The following is a 19,919-nucleotide window of genomic DNA, read 5'->3' as shown; positions in this document are numbered from 1 at the left end:
ACAGAAATAATAAGATATGAATAAACTGAAAAAATATAAAATCACAAAACTCTCCACCACAGTGTGACAGTTTATCAAATTTTGCAAATTATTACAGCTAAACTCCGTGTTCATCTAAAAGTGTCTAAAGTTATCTTACCTGGGGAACAGAGCGGCATTAAGACCGTTGATAGTGGACTAAACTGGACCCAGTCTCCCCCGGGGCTGAGACCCCTTACTGCCTTTAAAGAAGAGGAGAGATTCTACTGTTACAAAAACATATAGTGAAAAATGCAAGTATATACAAAAGGGGTACAATTAGCTAAAATACTGATAAAATGCGTACTGGCTCTGTAGGATCCTGTCTGAGCCAAACACGGTGCACTGTGGATAAGTTTTCACATTTATCTCACGCCGTCACGTCTGATATTCTGATATTGATAGTGATATTGGAGAGGGAGAGAGAGAGAGAGAGAGAGCGAGAGATGGTTTAGAGTCGTGTTTAATATGAGCTCTTAAAACTTTTATGATTTTTTATTTTAAAATGAGATAAATCACAGAAAACAAACAACATCTAAACAAATTATCAATAGTAAATATGAATTTGAACTGATGTTAACGTAATTAGACAGAAAAACAAAGAAAATAAAACAAAAGGAGACTAGCTAGGAGAACAGCCGTTAGCGGTTAGCACAAGAGACAAACACAACCAGGACCAGGATCAGGAAGAAAAGGACACCAAGGCACGGAGGATAGGAGACAAAAGAAGAGAAGCTGAACAGGGACCTACAAACCTACTGGAATAAACTTAAAGATGTTTTAAGGAACAGCAGAGGAAAGAAACAGGGACTAAACAGATAGAAAACAGGAGCGGAGTGACGCCCGGAGTCTGAACTCAGACAGCCCCAGAACTCTGCCTCACATTAGGGGTAAGAAAAACATTTTAAGAACACCAGAAAAGACTTATAGACAGTAGAGCTTAATACCATACGGTTGTAGGTAATATAAAGAGGAAAAGAAAAAGAAAAACTGACCAGACATTGCTAAATGCGCTAAGTTTACTGAGGCTGCTAATCTGACAGTTACTGTAAACCTCCTCTGATTGGCCGACCGAGCTGCTGGCATTTTTCAAAAAATTGCTACACTGTATTGCAATGGCAGCAGCAGCTCCGCTCTCCCACGCTTTTGAGTTCCCCACAGAGATCCGCTCTGAGAGCAGCAGACAGCAGCATAAACAGAAAACACAGAGAGAAAACCCGGAGACTCTGTTTAAAGACTGCAGTATAATCAAAGGGAAAAGAACCACCACCAACCTGCTCTTTTACACTGAACGCAGTACAGCATGGCATTCAGCTCTACGTAAATACTTCACGCACACCACAAAACGAGGGATCTGCAAAGGCCGTCAAATATATATTTTTGTGGATGCCGAAAAAGACTCTGAAAATCGGCTTCTAACAGTGAATTTATACCAGAACGGTACAGTGATGGTGCAGGGCAGCGAGGAGGCACTGCTGAAGTTTGAAGGGGCCTTTCCCCGTCTCACAGCTCTAGCTGAATGTGAAAGCGCAGAAGCCCACAGTCCAGCCCCCACGCCTGAACCACTACACACTGAGAGAGAAACAGAGCCCCCCCACCAACCCACTGTCTCTGTAGAACACAGCACCCCCTCAGCCAGCACTGGAGTCCACGCCTCCACTCCACTGTAGCTGAGATCAGGAACAGCCTCTCCCTGCTGGAAGTGGAGCTGGTGGAACTGAGGGAGCACATTCACACCCACATCAGCACCAGCACAGACATGAGCTTCCACAGAGACCAGCTCAGCCAGACCACAAACCAGCTAAAGATGTCTGTACAGGAGCTGAAAGGGGACATAGAAAACCTGCTACAGGAGAAGGAAGCACTGAAAAATGAACTGACAAATGTTAGAGTCAACACAACACAAGAACTGGAACAAATAAAACAGGAACTGAAAAGAGAGATTGTTAGCCTCAAAGATGAGCTGCGCCAGAGAGACACCACAATAAAGACCCACTAAACAGCTGAACACCCCCCATACTGCTCCCCAGCTTTCTCCCAGCACCACTCAAAATCTGCCCATCACACAGCAAGACCATCCTGAGCTGCCCTAGAGCCCCGCCCAAAAAGGTGAGGAACCCTACAGCAGAGGAAACTGCAGAAACAGCAGAGCAGCACAGCAGCAGACTGTCTACAGGAAAAGACATTGATGTCGCTATTCTGATCGACTCCAATGGAAAGTTCCTACAAGAGGACGAGCTCTTCCCAGGTCAAACAACATTGAAAATATGGTGCCCAAAAATAAGAGATGCCCACAGAATACTCTCTGACCCCAAACTCGGCACTCCCAAATACATGATTATCCACACTGGCACCAATGACCTCAGACTGGAGCAAGAGAGAGTCGGAGGACTGGTGTGCAGAGTAGCAGAGAGAGCTGCTGAATCCTTTCCTAATGCCAAAATTATCATCTCTACCCTGCTGCCCCGCAAGGACTTCCACCCTGCCACCATCCAGAGGGTCAACGCAGACATCTCTAGAGGATGTGCCCTCCTGCCCAATGTGCACCTGGCCCACCACTCCACCATCACCCCCTACCACCTTTACGACCATGTGCACCTAAACAAGCACATGATAAAGGAATTCGCCAGAACACTTAAAGATGTTGCACATGGCGTTCCTACACAGTACAGCAACACAGAGCAGAGTCCCTAAAACCGCAGCAACACCGCCACAGATATGCAGCTGTCAGCCCAGTCATCTATAAACACTTCCTGAGTGGTCGACACCTGCCAGGACAGCGCAGTCCACCTCAAACTACACATCATGCCCCACGAACTGGACCAGCTCACCCAGTGACACCATCTAGACCAACACTACAGCCCCATCCAACCACACCAGCTCGCAATATAGTATCATCTGGACTAGCTCAGCGCCCACCACCAACCAGACCAGCACACCAGCATCAATCCGAACCCACACCTCGAGCAGCCCCTCTCTCCCAGGACAGCGTCCTACAGCGCAGCTACGCTGAAGCCCTCCAAACTCCACAGAACTCTACACAGATGAGTGGAATCAAACAGCTACAGATAACAGATTTAGACCCTTTCTCTCTCAGTGCGTTCACTGTTAAACCTCTAACCCCTCTGTCTGACCACAGCCAAATCACTGTGTTCATTAAAAGGACAGAGACTAACAGCACTGCACACACTCAGCCCAGTAAGCTGTACAGCATCAGAAGGCCATACAGATGGGCCCAAAACAGCATGGAAGAGTTCCAGAAAGCAATCAGAGACCACATAATTCAGACACTTTTAGACAGCTTTCTGGACACCACATACACTCACAGTAAAGAAGGAGTCAATCTGGCAGTAAAACATATAAATATGATTTTTGACAAAACTGCAGAAAAGGCTGAACTGAAATTTAAAAAGAGATCAAAACATAAACTCAGAAAAGAAGACAATTGGTTTGACCAAGAGTGCCAAAATATGTGAAAAGAACTTAGAAAACTATCAAATCAGAAACACAGAGATCCAAATAATGCACACATACGCCTTCTTTACTGTGAAACACTAAAACAATATAAACGTACACTCAGAACAAAAAAAGCTCAATACACCTACAAGCAACTGACACTAATTGAGTCACTAACAAACCAGTTTTGGTATCACTGGAACAACCTGAGTTGTTGTTTCCAAACACTCTTCAAGAAGATAGAAATTAACCCAAACTCTGAACAAAATGACATTAAAAGAAAACTTGAGAAACTAGAATTGACTGTTAAAAATAACCAAAACCCTTTAGACTCCTCAATTACTGAGCAAGAGCTTAATGATAAAATTAAAAGATTAAAACCAAATAAAGCCTGTGGGCCTGATGGCATCCTAAATGAGATGCTAAAACATACAACTTCTAAATGTCAATTAGCTATTCTGAAATTATTTAATCTGGTTCTGAGTGTAGGTTACTTCCCTGAAATCTGGAATCAAGGACTAATAACCCCAATCTTTAAAAGTGGAGATAAATTGGACCCTAATAATTACCGAGGCATCTGTGTGAACAGTAATCTGGGGAAGTTACTGTGCAGCATTTTAAATTCTAGATTTCTAAACTTTCTTATGGAGCACAATGTCTTGAGTAGAAGTCAAATTGGATTTTTACCAAATTACCGCACCACCAATCATATTTACACCCTACACACCCTGATTGATGAATATGTCGTCCAAAATAAAACCAAAGTTTTTGCATGTTTTATTGATTTCAAAAAGGCTTTTGATTCTATTTGGCACCAAGGATTATTCTATAAACTTATTGAAAGTGGTGTAGGGGGTAAAACATATGATCTAATTAAATCAATGTATACGGGAAATAAATGGCGGCATAAAAATTGGCAATAAACAAACAAACTCCATCTCCCAGGAGCGCGGAGTGAGGCAGGGCTGCTGTTTAAGCCCAACACTATTTAATATTTACATTAATGAATTGGTGAAGATATTAGAGGAGTCCACAGCTCCCGGTCTCACTCTGCACGACTCAGAGATTAAATTCCTGCTCTATGCAGACGACCTGGTTCTGCTGTCCCCCACAGAACAGGGCCTACAGCAGAACCTGGACCTGCTGGAGCAGTACTGCCAGACCTGGGCCCTGGCAGTAAACCTAAAAAAGACAAATGTAAAGATATTTCAGAAAAGATCCAGATCTCAGGGAAAACAACACACATTTAGGTTAGGCACAAACCAAATTAGTCACTCCTCAAACTATAATTATTTAGGCATCAAAATCAGTTCTTCAGGTAATTTTCATCAGGCAGTGAATGAACTGAGAGAAAAAGCTCGCAGGGCTTTCTTTGCCATAAAACGACAAATTTCTGTAGAAATTCCAATCAGAATTTGGCTTACAATATTTGAGTCAGTAATTGAACCAATTGCCCTTTATGGCAGCGAAGTGTGGGGTCCGCTAACTAATCAACAATTTGACAAATGGGACAAACATCCAATTGAGACTCTGCGTGCAGAATTTTGCAAAAACATTTTAAAAGTACACAGAAACACCACCAACAATGCATGCAGAGCAGAATTAGGTCAATACCCATTAATTATAAAAGTACAAAAAAGGACAATCAAATTTTGGATGCACCTAAAAAATAGCGACCCCCACTCATATCATTATAAAGCTCTGCAGTACCAGGAGTTGAGCAAAGACAACAACCCCCTCACTCAGCTGGTCCTGAACTACACACTAACACTCACTAACACACACTCACACACTCTAACACTCACTAACACTCAACAGACTCAGGACCAGAAAAACACAACCAATCTGTTCAGAATCAACCAAATTACAGAACATCTGAAAGAAAAATACAGAGACTATTGGGAAACTCAAACAAAATCACAAAGTAAAATGCAGTGTTATCTGGCCCTAAAAAGACAGTACACTGTGGCAGAGTACCTGAGCACAGTGACTGATCTGAGACTGAGGACCACCCTGACGAGGTACAGACTCAGTCAGCATAGTCTGGCTGTCGAGACCGGCAGACACAGGAGATCCTGGCTGCCTCAGGAGAAAAGAACATGCCAACAATGTGAACTGAATAAAACAGAGACAGAGCTGCACTTCCTGACTGAGTGCCCGAAATTCACTGAGATCCGCAAAGAGTTCTTTACAAAAATTAACAACAAACATCCCACATTTACCAGCCTCTCTAATACAGAGAAACTACCGTATCTGTTAGGGGAGCACAGAGAGAGCTGCACACTCGCAGCTCAGTACACCCTGACCTGCCACCGCGAGAGGGACAGTGAGTGACCATGTCTCATATACACACACACACACACGCACACACACACACACACGCACACACGAATACACGTTTGCTTTTCATGCATTGATTATTGTTCTATTTTATTGTATCCTGTCTTTTTAAAATTACAGCTCTACAACTTAGCAATTTTGCAATGTTTAACATGTTAAGATCAAATGTTAATTCCTAGAATCTAATATGTTCACCTTAAATCGTTTATTTCTGTTTAAAAATCTCTGGCAAGCTTTGGCAATACAAATGTAGCATATTTGTCATGCCAATAAAGCGCCTTGAATTGAATTGAACTGATAGAAATGGAAACGGAAGCACACAGATCAATTCTGACATCTCTGAGCTGCTAATCCACAGCAAAACATGCTCCTCAGACATTGGGAGCTTGATAATATGTTCAAGTAATACATTTCTGCAGCGCAGTCAAAGTCTGATACTTTAACATGCATCTTATTCCTATAACAGAACGTTGATCTGCAACGTAAATCAGGTGCTGCAGTTAAGTTGTTTATGAACGTATTTTCTGTGAGACTGGGGTGTTTTATGCTGCGCTGTGCTGCCCTCTTGTGGCCGTTCTGAGCTAAACACTGCTGGTGTGTTCAGTTCTCCAGCACTTCTGCGGCGGATCAATCATGTTCTCTAGGTATTTTAATTAGTAATTTGACCAGAATTTCCTTCATTACCTCAGAGCAGTTTTCAGTTCATTAGCAGTGCGCTATCGTTTCTGTGGACATATTTTAAACTTGAAGCTCAGGATAAACTTCAGAATTTAAATAAATGCAAACAATCATTAATAAAAAAAAAAAGTCTGGAGCTGCAGTTTTTACCCTGTGTTTTGTGGGGGAGAGGCAGTGAACCCGCCTGTGAAGAAGGAATCTGTCCTGAATAAACACTTTTATTTTAAGCCAGTTTGGGTTCCTGTGGTTTTATTAAATAAACACTGTTTTACTGACCTTCATTTTGTAGACAGAACTGGACTAATCAGTCTTACCTGCTTCATTATCTCGCGTTCAGCCAAAAAGGGATGATTTTGTAAATAGATCAGTATTTCATTGGTCGCTAGATGGCGCTGTCACTCTTTTGTGTTTATTGCTGCTGGAACAAAGAACCAAATGCTTTTCTGTGATTTAGAGTCTCAAACATGATCAGAAAAACGCCTGAACAAAGAAACTACAGCTCATTTCAGTAAAATAAACCCATCAGTGTTTTCAGTCTGTTAACGCTGTTAGTTTAAATGTGTTGTATATGACAGGATGATCCCATACAAATAACTAGAACAACAATATTGATAGAAACGAAGGAATCAGATCAGATCTCACCCCATTCAACTTCACACAGCTTAAATAAAGAGCTCAGTGTAGATTTAGTATCTGATAAAGTCTGTTAAGCTCTGTTTACAACATCAACAAACGAAAAACGACAAATAGTGACTGAACCTGGTACCGTTAGCTGGCAGCTATAGCTAAGTATCAAAATAAGCCATTTACTGAAAAACTACAGAGAACTTCCACTGAGGGTCTGTTAGAACAGTTTTACTGCAGAACAAGACATGAACTTCACTTCAGACTGAGAAACTAAATCAACACTCAAAGTTATCAACACTGTCAAACTGTAAAAGCTGTTAATCTGAAGTGTCTGAGCTTAAAGTCAACCTCAAATCAAAACTGATGTTTTTACCTTGTTAGTTTGAGTCTCTGATCATATTAATGATGATTCATAATTAGAAACACACAGTTCTTATTTTCTGTCATCTTCCATCAAAATGTAACGGCTTCCGAGTTTTGATGATGTCATCAGTGGGCAGGGAAAATAATATTAACCAATCATATCCTGTTTCAGCTCCCCCTCCCACCACGCCCACCTGTCATCCAGTGAGTCTCAGCTGGTTCAGAGACCCTCCCTGATCCCGAGTTTCACTCAGAAATATGTTACAGTACTGAAGGAAATGCGTTATGATTTCTGATTGACTTTAAAGTAACAGGAACTGTCTGTGTTCACACTGTCAATCACCTCAACAGCCCTTTAAAATCATTACTTCATTCATTTATAGAACAGAATAATGTAACTGATCAATAAATAATGAACAATATTCACATTCAAATGTTTCTTCTTCTCTGTGATTCGTGTTCAGTTCTAGTTTATTATAATGAAGTGAATCATCAGATTAAACTGATCATAGTTTTCATGAACTGACAGATTCTCACTGTAGTCTTTAGAATCAGTGCATCAGTGAGAACTGATCTGTTGTTCCTCTTCTAATATTTCACATTAATTTAAGCTCTTTAACACATTTTACTCTTTAATAGATTCTCAGTCCTTCACATCCATGTATGACGTCACCATGGTTTTAGTGTAGAAACGGTAGTTTTGGTAGAGGACCTCTCTCCGGGCGATGATGTCATAACTGAGACACGCCCACTGATGATGTCACATTGCCCGACATAAAGACCGTCTTTTAACATTCTAATCATTCGATGTGATGAGACTGTGGAGGAACGATTATCTCAGATGATTATTATGAACTGCAAGAACTGACTGCAGAGATGAGGAGAGAAGATTCACAGAAGAAGAACAGCTGGACGACAGCGGTATTTAAAAGAACTTACACTTATTAATCTACTCTTAAATCTAAAGCATGTTCTTTATTGATATTCTGATCAGTGCTCAGGTCTATATGCCTACAGATCTGTGACGAAATGTGGTACAATTAAAAACTGTTCATCTCTGAATAAGTTACAGTAAATGCTGTAAATCAGGTTCTACATAGAGAACAAAGTATAAAACATTTATAAACAAATATAAAAAAACGTTTCTCTGATTATTTAACAAAATTAAAATGAAATCTATACAGTAGAGTTTGGCAATATATATCTTTATTATTACAAATTACAACATGGTTCTCTATATTATTGAACATTGTGGATCATCAGTGCTTACAGACACTGAACAACTGCATATTTCATTACAAAGAGAACAAAAGCAGTCCAGTTTAACTGGATTCAGTGAAGTGCAGAGAAACAGAGAACAAGAATAGTGTGTATATAGCTATATGTGACAGTAATATGTATTAAATATGGTTCTACTCGTTCCTTTTTTTTTTTGTGCATATTGTGTATCGAGAAACTGTCTTAAAGTATCATGATAACACATCACATCACATATCCTAACTTACCCTGGTGTGTAGACTAACCAGTAGAACATGTGTTCCCTGTTCTTTTTTCCAGGATTCCATTCGGAAGAGCCCCATTATCCCTGATCTTGCCTGTCTGGATAGAATGGAGCGAGAGAGGCAGGAGTATCTGGAGGGTCGTGGTCGTATGTTGAGGGAAATGAACAGCAAATATGAGCAGACCCAGGAGGTCATCTTCAGACGGATCCGCAGCTCAATCCAGGGTCAAGATCACCCCTCAACCCATAATGCACTGCACCATCAGTCCACCAGGAGGCTACACAAGTCAAATGACACCTGTCTGGAGCCCCAGGTGAAAAGAGGTGGTTTGGGCCACATTCTGCTGAAACGCTTAAGAGAGAAAAAGGCGTGCAGCAGCCTGGAGAGCCTGTCTGGCTCTGATGTGGACCCACCGTATATGAAGCCTTTTCCACCTTCGGATGAGCCCCGGAAAAGGGAGAGGCCCCACCGCAGGGATTGGGGCTTGAAGATGGCTGTTGAGCAGGAGTGCTCCCCCTTCAGGCCAGAAGACCACTCCCCAGAGCTCTGCACACCTGAACCTCCAGCTGTTGCGAAACCCAGCAGGTTGCCCAGACCGAGGAATCTGCACATGCTGGCCAAGAAAGGGAACAAGGCCTACTTTGCACCTGGTAAGTTCAAATATTTAAAGAATTTGTCTTAGTTTAGTAGAAAGTACTTAGAAGTAGATAGTATTTAGAGCAGGAGGAAACACATGGTTCATATGCAGCATCCAGCAAAGTTCTGTAAACCTCATATATATAGAATGGATTATATATGTAGAAAGGAAAGATTAAATTGTTCACCCAACAGCTAGTGCTACCTCAGCCAACATTTCTACTTGAAGCAAAAATAAAATATTTAATAAGAAATGTAACTAAACTAAACTAAAAATCCTTTTCATGATTTTTAAGAACAGGACCGAGAAGACTTTAAGTACTGTGACTGTTAACAAACAGATGATGTACAAATGTTAATAAATGATGTATAAACAATTGTAGGGAGCAAAATACCCAGATGGAGAGGCCTAGTTAGAGAGAGGAGGAGATCAGAGGAAGCAGAAGTGGAGCCTGCAGAGAACAGCACTGCGCCAAAAGTGACTCTGTTTCATCAGAGGAGGGAAACAGAAGCCCAGGTGGAGCCTGAAGTCAAAAGAGCTGCTCCAAAGGCTGCTGAACTTGCTGTCAGACAGGCATTTAAACTGCTGCAGGATGAGGAATGGTATGACTTTAGTGAACCAGAGTAGAAACACCAAACTAACAGTGTACAGACAGAATGGAGATCAGATTCTAATGGAGCAGTGATGTGTTTCAGGATAGTGTTCAGACTAGAGTTATAATGGCTGATAATATACAGTTTAAATATTGTGTAATATACAAACAAAAATTACTGTCTGAAGTTTCTAATGATCAGAATCTTCAAATGTTTCCACTGAAAATGTCCATTATCCACAGCTAGTGCTGCTCCTGTGTTAAAGGTTTAACATACTGGCTGAATCAGTCTTTATCATGTTTACTGTGATGTTCATCTCATTCTAATGCCTTTCTTTTGAAACAGGGAGAGGAAGATAGAGGGGCTGGAACTGGTGCGTGCTCTGGCAGAGCACCACCCTAAAGTCCTGTTGTCTAAGATAGATGACATCTGCCTGACTGTCAGCCAGGAGGTCAGACACACTTTTCATACTCACTCTGTACAAATGCTTCTGTACTGATAACTAACTCTGTAAAAAGACTCCACATTTTCTATCTGTCCTGAAAAGGTTCTGTTTGTAACCAAAATCCTGAGAAAGATTTCGCTTCTTTTGTATTCACTGTCTCAGGTGAAGAACCTGCGCTCCATGGCAGCTTGGAAAGCAACGTCCAGGAGCTGCAGAGGGAGTGCACGAAATAGACCATTCAAGGTGGAGGGAGGCTGCCTCTGCTCTCTGAGCCCTTTGGAGATGTGCAGGTCAATGAAAACATACTCACCTGTGGATTGGTGCAATCTGAAGGACCTCTGTGTATTTTCTTCAATCTGCACACCTGTCCCTCCACCTGCACCTAAACCCAGCAGGTTGCCCAGACCAAGGAGTCTGCACATGCTGGCCAAGAAAGGCAACAAGGCTTACATTGCACCTGGTAAGTTCAAGTACTTAATTTAGTTTAGTTTAAAAGTCTTTGTTTGTTTATTTGTTGGTATGTAGAGCAGGAGTGGAAAACACTGTTCATATGCAGCATCCCAACAAAGTCATATCAACTTTGTATTTACAATGGCATTTATAAATAGAAACTTACAAACTTGGTCTCAGATTTAAAAAATTAAAACTTCCACAAACAGCTAATGCTAACTCAGCTAACATTTATACCTGAAACAAAATTACATATTTAATAAGGAATGTAACTAAACATCCTGCGTTTGTAATGAACAGGACTGAGAATACAGTCAAGTGTTGTGACTGTTAAAACTAATGATGTACAAATGACTGTAGGGAGCAAAATACCCAGATGGAGAGGCCTAGTTAGGCAGAGCAGGAGACCAGAGGAAGCTGATACAGTTCTCAGAACTCCTGTCCCTCCACCTGCTGCTGCCAAACTCAGCAGACTGCCAAGACCAGAGAGTCTGCAAATGCTGGCCAAGCTTGGGAAGAAGGCCTGCATTGCACCAGGTAAGTTCCAATATTGAAAAATAGTCTTAGAATACTTAGAGCAAGAGTGAACAGCATCACAATGAACTCCATACAGTTCATGAATAGAAAGGATTTTTACTGGAAATTAAAATAGCTATGATATATAAAACAGAACTTTGGTACTAGTAAATAAGCAGCTTTGTGTGACTATGCGAATGAGGGCAAAGGGCTGAGAACACTTTAGATGCTATGACTAATAAAACAATATATTAATATTTGCAGGCAGCAAAATACCCAGACTGAGAGTTCTAGTTAGGCAGAGGAGGAATCCAGGAGAAGGTCATGTGGAGCCTGTAGGCAACAGGAATGTCCTAGAAGTGGCTGAACTTAGCCAGGAGAGGAGATCAGAAACCCAGTTGGATCCCATTGGCAAAAAACCTGCTGCAGTCAGACAGAGGAGGAGAGCAGATTCACACCTCAAGCCTGTAGACAGCAGAGCTGCTCCAAAGGCTGTTGAAGTTAGTCAGGGAAGAGCAGAGACACTGGGGACTCCAGCCCTGATCAGTGAACAGCCTCTGAAAAATCCTGAACTGGCTCTCAGACAGACATTTAAACTGTTGCAGGATGAGGAATGGTATGACTTTAGTGAACCAGAGTAGAAACACCAAACTTACAGTGTGCAGACAGAATGGAGATCAGATTCTAATGGAGCAGTGATGTGTTTTAGGATAGTGTTCAGACTAGAGTAATAATCACTGATGATACCAGAGATTATATAGTTTATATGCTGTGGAATATACACACAACAATTATTGACTGATTCTCCTAATAATTAGAATCTTCAAATGTTTCCACTGAAAATGTCCATTATCCACAGCTAGTGCTGCTCCTGTGTTAAATGTTTAACATACTGGCTGAATCAGTCTTTATCATGTTTACTGTGATGTTCATCTCATTCTAATGTCTTGCTTTTGAAACAGGGAGAGGAAGATAGAGGGGCTGAAACTGGTGCGTGCTCTGGCGGAGCACCACACTGAAGTCCTGCTGCCTGAGCTCCACAACATCTGCCTGACCGTCATCCAGGAGGTCAGACACACACTTCATACACACTCTGTACAAATGCTTCTGTAGTGATAACTAAGTGCTCTGTAAGAAGACTCCAAACAGCAGCTTTACATTTTCCATCTGTACTGAAAAGATTCAGTTTGTAACCAAAATCCTGAGAAAGATTTCTTTCTTCATAGAGTTTTCATTTCATTACACACAGTCATAGTCACTCATGTTCTAAGACAAATCAGTGACTGAACTACAGACAGAGGCTCACTGTGCTTCTTTTGTGTTCACTGTTTCAGGTGAAGAACCTGCGCTCCATGGTGTCTTGTGCTGCCATGACCACTCTGGCCCACCTGTATGTCCACCTACAGAGGAAAATGGACCAGGAGGTGGAGAGCACTGCCTGTGTCCTGCTGCACAAGGCCGGAGAGTCCAGCCAGTTCATCAGAGAGGATGTGGAGGTGGCCCTCAGCATGATGGTGCAGAACTGCTCATCTGGCCGGGTCCTGCACGCTCTGCTGACTAGTGGAATCAGGTAAACATCACATTACACATTCATTATTAGGATTAAACTGTAAACAAAAATAAACAGAACTGTCAAAAAACAACTTTAGTAAAAGTGACATGCATAATAAATATTATTATATAGTACATTAAATTTGTGTTACCTAAAGTTTTTCCAAAGCACCACTAAAACTGGTTTCTCAGCTGCACTGGTGCATCACTGAGACTATTCATACTTTGATTTTCATTAATTTTTGGTCAACATCTTCATAAAATGTGAGTCTAGATTTCTCTTGTATGTAAACTCTGGCTGTGTCTCTCACTGTGTGTTCACTCTTCATTCTCCAGCCACCGAAACGCTGCTGTGAGAAGATGCACTGCGCAGCATCTGGAGAAACTTGCATGTTTGCTGGGAGCTTCACGTCTGCTGAACAGCAAAAAGGACTTCACCTGCAGGTTCCTGACCGCCATCAGCAAACTGGCCCTAGACTCTGCACAGGAAGTGAGGTATGTAGCTCTCCTGCTTTTTACGGCCCCCACGTCGGTACTGTCCCCCATGAACATGTTTCATTATCCACCAGCACTGAAAACCATTTTTATCATTCTTCCTCCACAGACTCCATGCACGTAATACTCTGAGATTTCTGGGAAGCCATAAAGACTTTATGAAGATGGTGGAGAAATTTGTGCCACCAAGAGACAAAACATCCATTAAAGACATCATCACAAAGAGCAGGTAAGAACAAGAACAAAGAAGTGACCCACAAATAAATGAGCAGAACAGTCTATGATGTTTATATGAAGTTACATTGATATTAATGAAATTGTGTCTCCTTTTAACTATACAGATAAAAATCTCCAGAGGCTCCAGAAATGACCTCACCCTGGAAGAAAGGCAGCGTATTCCAACAAAACAGCAAAATAAAAAAAAAAAACAAAATAAATAAACAGATAATTGTCTCTCAGTATTAGTAGAAAGTAGTGCTGGCTGAGCATTGATAGCTTTACAGTTCACTCCTCATAAACAAAACTGTTCTCTGTCTGGTTTGGAAATCAGGTCTGAGAAGTTCCAACATACATATTAAAGGAAGAGTTCAGTGAAAATGTACAAAGTTTTCCTTCAGAGGTGTGGAAATTAAGCAGTGCTCTCTCCTCTCTCTTAGAAAAGCTGTAGATCATCAAAGCTGAAATTGGCCTAGCAATGTGCTTCAGACTGTTTTTTTAATGTAAAGTTTCTTATAGTTTTGTCTTTTTTGTTAACTTCTGAGAAACTTCAGTTTAATAATAGAAGAATCTGTATTATTATCATCACAAACAATGTCTACTATCACCACCACATTAGTGGTTTATCCCAGGTGGAGAAACTAGAGACAAAAATGACTTTGAAAAACATATAAATACAGAATACAGTCTTGTATATTTGTATTTATGCGCCCAGCTTGTCAATAAGGAAATAGAAAATACAGTGGGAATGTGACAGATGAAATCTTCTGTACAATGTTGTTCACACTGTAAATTACAAGATGAGCAAAATATTTCTAGTGAGCTGTGAAACACATGGTCAGCAGATAAATACAAGCTAACAGACTTTCCAATAAAGAGACTATAAAGAGTGTAAATAAAGAGTGTAAAACTGTAGCATATAAAAAAAAAACAAATATGTCTCCTGAAGATCTGTTACAAAATTAAAATGTGTGTATTTAAGCTAGAGCTGCCATAAACTGGTAATGTGCACAACTGTTAGCTTGATGCTAACACAACATTAGAAATCCCATAGGGACTGTGTTCATAATGTAATACCTGTATCTCAGTGTAAACTCAATTCAGTCAATGAGTACAATGTGTAATAATCAGCTGATTTCAGTGTGAAATCCAAAAACTTTTAATACAAAACAATCAGTGATACTGAATCTCCAGAACACATGTAAAACAGCTCACTCTGAAACACTGTATCAGTGCTGTATCGACTGATTGAAAAGAAGCTCAAACTCCTGCACTGATTTCAATGTTTTCAAACCAGCAGCAAACACTTGTAGAGTTTATATGAAGTCAATGACTTGCCTGTAAAAGAATGTGAAATACAACATATAATAGTTTCACTGCTTTCAATTCAATAAGAAATTCTGCTTTTAATTCTCATCTGGAGGAAGAAAACAGCAGCAACACAGTGATTCTTATAAACTGAGGGTTCTGTGAATAAATTCAACAGTGAATGTCTGACTGAGTTCATGCTGTTTGTGAAAGTTGACAAAATCTCTTCTGTAACATCTGGGGTCACAGGTCGCAGGAGGAAGATGGCCAAGCTTCAGCGTGTGGCTACAGGGTCCAGAGGTGGGTAGAGTAGCCTAACAGTCCCAACAAGTAACTATTTTATATTGTGTCATTCATGTGGAGCTCCACTCTTCCACAGCAGCCCTGGAGCTTTTTTAGACTCTCATCTCCCCAACATAGCACAGTCTATACTAACATACAGCATAAATACTCCACTGAGATCAGGAGCTTTTCAGTTTTTATCATATTTTCATAAACATTTCATTAATTAGAAGCATTTAATACAGAAACATTTACTTTGTAAATAGCATTTGTTGTTCGCTAGCATAATGCTAAATTCTATTAGCATGCTTATGGGATTTTTATGGGATGTTAGCGCCAAGCTAATGAAGATGTACCTTCATTTTTCCACACTGTAATACTATTTATGGTAGTGTTGACATTTGAATCTGGTAAGTCATAGATTTAAAATATTCTGTACTTTGTATGTTGCAGTTTTGTAGTAAAATCTCCTAAATATTTAAACTTAGAGCCTAATTCTGAATGTTACTGGATTAGCCTGTTAGCCTGTTAGCTAGGCTATAAGAACCATGTTAGTAGAGACGCTGTCTGTGAAAATGCAGCTCCTCTGAACGCTTTGTCTGAAGTGCATGTCAGTACATCTGTTAGGACTGTGTTTCATATCAGTGAGTTTATTTAGTGTTGGGTAAAAAACAAATAAACAGTGCTACTGTCTTGTTTCCTGTGGCTTAAAAAATGACTAAATGACTAAAATTCAGTAACTCACTTCTAGAGTGTCAGTGAACAGGTGTTGAATCTACTTATTGTTCTTGATTTAGACTGCAGAGAGGAGGGAGAGGGAGGCAGTGCTGCAAGAGAGCTCCATCCCTCTGCTGATCCCTGGTCACACCATAGAGGAGTACCAGACCATCTACCCCTCTGTGGTGGACTCCATGGTCAGCACGGCCTCTGGACAGCCCCATGCATACAGTCTGGAGCTTGGCCTCAGGATCAAGCAGTGCCTGTGGGAGACACTCCGCTGTCCCACTCTGAGAGAGGAGGAGCAGCCTGATGGACAGCTCGGCATCACTGAGGGCTTCAGCACACCAACACTGAGAAGCTTCGCTCCTCTCATTGAAGTGGACATCAGTGGAGAGCCCGTCCCTTAACATCCTCAGAGGCCCCGACAGTGAAGAGCATGAAGCTTTGTTTTTATTTTTATTATTGTTGTTATTATTAGTATGAATATTATCACTGTGATCATTAAGTGGTAACACGTTATTTGGATAGCCCACTGTAAATGGTCTGTAGATGCTTATTCCAAATGCTAATTAAATTTATTAAATTCAACTAAATATCTTTGTAATTCATCATAACTTTGACTAACCCTAAACCTGGTCCAAATCCTAATGCTGCCTCAGAGCTTTTAAGAATCTATTACTTTTCAGTGCGTTAACAGTCTCATCTACTGGGGACTAATTACATAAAGGGAAACCAATTAAGTTTTTCTGTATTTTTGCCTTTTTGTGTCCTGAGGTGAGGAAGGTTAAGGTTAATTTCAATATGTTTTCTGTTTCTGGGTCTTATTTTTTGTTACCCGAGATCTGGATATTTGTAAAGTGTATTTTGAAGATATTTCTATTTGCAGTGTCTCATCACTGTGTTTTTTTTTGCAGGTCTCCCACTGGATCTGTAGTCGCCTTGTATGCTTTTCATAATATAGTGTTTATAGTGCTGTGCAACTTTATATTATTTGTAGCTGTAAAAATAGATTTGAAATGTAATTTCATTATAATTAGTAGTAACATTAGATGTGATATTAGAAATTTTAGCTGTGTCAGAATGACGGACAGAACTGTGAATGGCTCTAAAATGATCGAGAAACCTGTAAACAACCAAAAATTATGAATCTTTCATATTTGCGATGTAGTAATCAAATCTCGAGACCAAAAGACTATAAAAAGATCATTACAGTATATTTAACATTTAATAATAAATAATGAACAGAATTCTTGAAATAATGAATAAAACATTTAAAAGCAGCTGTTGGTTTGAGAGCTCGTCCCATGTTGCTCTGCTCTGCTATGATCTGTCTCTGCTTATAGTGAAGCTTAAAGCTGTTGTCCTCTATCAGAGCAAAGTCACACACAGCCACTAGAGGAGGACAGAGAACAGTTAGCATTTGCAGCAGTTAAAGAGCAATTCCACCTAATTTTCAATTACTCAATCATTAATCATTAATTTATTCAAATAGCTCTCATTGTGTTATTGTTTTGCTATCCGGTATCAACCAGAGGAGAATGGGTTCCACTTTTGAGTCTTGGTTCCTCTCAAGGTTTCTTCCTCTTGCTCTGAGGGAGTTTTTCCTTGCCACTGTCGCTGCTGGCTTACTCATTTGGGGCTCGGACCCAGAAGTAAATACATAAATAACAACATAAATGTGGTTAGTAGAACCTTAGACACTTATAAATACTATGATTAGTCGGCCCGAGTCTGAATGCAGAAGTGCTGAAAAAAATGATGATTAATGATTCCCAGTTTAGGTGTTTAATTACTCCTTATTAAAATAGCATTTCTGATGTTCATAAGCTTATTAATTGTTAAAGTTAATCACTTTTGATGCTAATCATCACTTTTTACACTGAACTGTTTATCATTTTTACACAATAAATAATTCTTCAAAAAAATTATTCTTTAATGTGAACCAAAGAGTAAAGAGGGAGATAAACAACTGAACAGTTAAAGTAGATCATCTGTGTAGAAATAAAAAAGAACACGATAAACTAACATGTCCCTGTATAGTCATTAGCAGTGAGAATCACTAGAAGCCCCACAGTATAATGTTATCATGATTTTCTGTGAGTTCTGATATACAATATATTAAATATTAATAATATTAAAAATATGAGTAAAGGTCTGTTTTTGGATCCAGTTACTCTAAAACCAACATTTTTTACAACAACATTGCTATTAAGAATATTTACCTCTCTCAATGTTGTTTTAATGAGTCACTTCAATCCTCAAAGCAGCATTTGTTCATTTTTGGGGACCATTGTTGAAGTAAAAGAGTCTCCAGATCAGCTCTGGATCATTATGTGTGTTGATTTATTGATTATTGATCAGAGCTGTTCACTGAGTTTAAAGATTATGAATTTATCTCAGATTCCAACAGAGTCACTTTCCTGGAGCTGTCCAGAGTCCTGAACTCACCTCTTACTGGACATGGATGTGCACTTCGTACTGGCATAGCAGTGTCTGCTAATAAGCTAACTAGCTAGGTGAGCTTTACAGCTGTTTATATCAGGTTTTGTTAGCCCTGCAGCTCCACACGGTTTCAACTATCCCTTACATTAAAACACCTGATCCAGCTCAGCAACTGATTATCCAGCCCTTCATGAGCTGGATCAGGTGTGTTGGTCAGGAAATCGTTGATTGAATCTGCGGTGCTGTGGGGTCGAGGGAAATAATGCAGCACTCTCATGGTTGGCTGTAAGTTGTGGGGTTATGACGACTGTTCTGTCAGTCTTTTATTGTTTCTACCCACAGAATCTCAGTGTCAGTCACTGAAACAGGCTTCCTGTCTCAGCACAGTAGTTTACAGGACGCTGCTGCTCCAAATCACTGTCTTCACATTAATACAGTGAACTAACTTTAGATATTCAAGCAGTTTCGTCCATTTTCTGAGAACTTGAAAGGTGGTGCAGTTTCGTTCATTCATAAATAACTATTTTCGTTCTTCATCGCTGAAATTACGTTATCTCATTTTACCCAGGTCGATACAGGACCCATTAACTTATGTAACGTTAATAATATAAAGGAATATGATAAACAATGTTCATAATGTTGGATAAGCCAGTAAAACACTGCACTCATACCCTGCTGGGGCAGTTCATGCTGAGCGTTTACGTGTTCAGTAGACGTGTCACTCCAAATCAGTTGACCAATAGAAAGTACAGGTGAACGCCCTCTTCTAAGACCCACCCCTGTTAAAAAGTGCTAAAAGTCAGAAGCAAAAGAAAGATTTCAGATGCAAAACAGCGATTACACAAACCAAAAATATATCAGAAAATGTAAATCAGAAAATAGAAACAAACTGCCAAAAGGAGTAATACACTCTCATTGTATGAATTTGCAACCTATTTTAGATATTTTGGTTAATATTTTGCTTGTGGATTTTAATATTTTATTTGAAACATTTGGCACAAAATTAACTCCATGATGTAAAGTCTTCTCAACATAAATAAATAAATAAACACACAAAAAACAAAATAAAACCATCATCATCGTCACTTTCAAGTGGTAACAAGAAGCATTATGTTTAATGTAGATTAACTGGTAATTATTTTGCAGAGTTTATTGCAGCCCAAATGATCTCCATTTAATATGACCACTCAGATGATTGTGTGCGAGGAAACAGTATCAAAGAGCCCTTCATATAACAACACTGTATGAAAGGGTGGCTAGAAGGAAAACTTTGCTCAGCT

The sequence above is a fragment of the Colossoma macropomum genome, unplaced genomic scaffold, assembly GCF_904425465.1.
Source record: "Colossoma macropomum unplaced genomic scaffold, Colossoma_macropomum, whole genome shotgun sequence".
Classification (NCBI taxonomy): domain Eukaryota; kingdom Metazoa; phylum Chordata; class Actinopteri; order Characiformes; family Serrasalmidae; genus Colossoma; species Colossoma macropomum.
Note: the sequence above shows the minus strand (reverse complement) of the source record.